The sequence below is a fragment of the Trichechus manatus genome, unplaced genomic scaffold (assembly GCF_000243295.1).
Source record: "Trichechus manatus latirostris isolate Lorelei unplaced genomic scaffold, TriManLat1.0 scaffold00085, whole genome shotgun sequence".
NCBI lineage: Eukaryota > Metazoa > Chordata > Mammalia > Sirenia > Trichechidae > Trichechus > Trichechus manatus.
In genome coordinates this window covers 11192944-11194429 of record NW_004444021.1, presented here as the reverse complement: position 1 = coordinate 11194429, position 1486 = coordinate 11192944, and positions in this window count along the sequence as shown.

The following is a 1486-nucleotide window of genomic DNA, read 5'->3' as shown; positions in this document are numbered from 1 at the left end:
AGCCAGATAGTAAATGTTTTAGGCTTTGCTGGGTATAAGATCTATGTTACAATTACTCAACACTATTGTTGTAGCATGAAAGGAGCCATAGACAATACGTAAAAGAATGGATATGGCTGTGTTCCAATAAAACTTTACTTACAAAAACAGACAGCAGGCAGGTTTTGACCTGTGGGCTGTTTTATGCCTATCTATGAAACAAGTTGTTTTCAAACTTATCATGAATCAGAATCATCAGAAGGGCTTGTTAAAACACAAACTGCTTCCCTCACCTCCGGTTTCTGACTGTAGGTCTCAATTGGGGCCCCATAATTTGCATTTATAACAAGCTCCTAGGTGAAGCTGATACTGCTGATCTGTGGACTACCACACTTTGAGAACCAACGATCTGAACCATTTTCGTTTCCTAAACACCATTTTCTCAACCATTTATTGAATAATACAACTACTCTCCTCATTCATTCATTTATTCATTCTTTCAACAAGCATTTATTGAGCTTCTACTATCTATATACCAGGATCTATTCTAGATCATGAATAAGACAAAGTCTCTGTTCTCATGAATGGGGGAACCACACAGCCAGAAAAACACAAGTACACCTAATACAAGATATAATATTGTATAGTAATAAGTAATCTAAAAATAAAACAAAGGGAAAGGTTAGAGAGTGGTAGAGGAATAAAGCTATTTTATATAGGGTAGTCAGGGGAAGTTACTCTAAAGAGGTGATATCTCAATATAGACCTGAATGATGTGAAAATTTAGGGGTACAGCATCCCAGGCAGAGGAAATAGCAAGTATGAAGACCCTAAGGTAGGAACAAGCTTGTGTCTGAGGAAAAGCAAGAAGTGTAATGGTAGTAGCTTGAGCGAGGTAGAGAGTAGCAGGAGATGAGTTTAGTAGGCAGGGTCCAGACATTTTAGGGATTTGCAGGGCATAATAAAGAGTTTGAGTTTTAAGTTTTATGGGAAGACATTGAAGGGTTTTGTGCAGAGGAGTACCATCATAGTCTTTATATTTTTAAGCATCACACTGGTTGCTGGTTGGAAAATATTTTGGAAGAGTGTTGGAGGCAGAGGGTGAGGACAAGCAGAAAGACCAGTGGGAAGAGATAAAAAATGAATGGAAAATACAAATAGAAGTTTATATAAACAGGAGAAAGCATGAGAGAGTCTAAGGCGAGTAACTGGAATTCTAGAAAAGAAGGAGAGAGAGAATGGTACATAAGCAATATTTGAAGAGAAAATGGCTGAGAATTTTCAAAAACTGATGACAGATCTCAAATCACAGATTCAAACAGCCCTACAAACCCAACTAAGAGAATGAAAAGGAAAATCACATTTAGGGTCATTATAGCAAAACAAAAACAAAAACAAAACAAAACAAAACAAAACAAAACAAAAAAAACCGGAACATTAAGACAAGAGAAAAAACTGTAAAAGTGGACAGAGGAGCCTCCCAGGAGCAACAGTTAGAATGAGATTT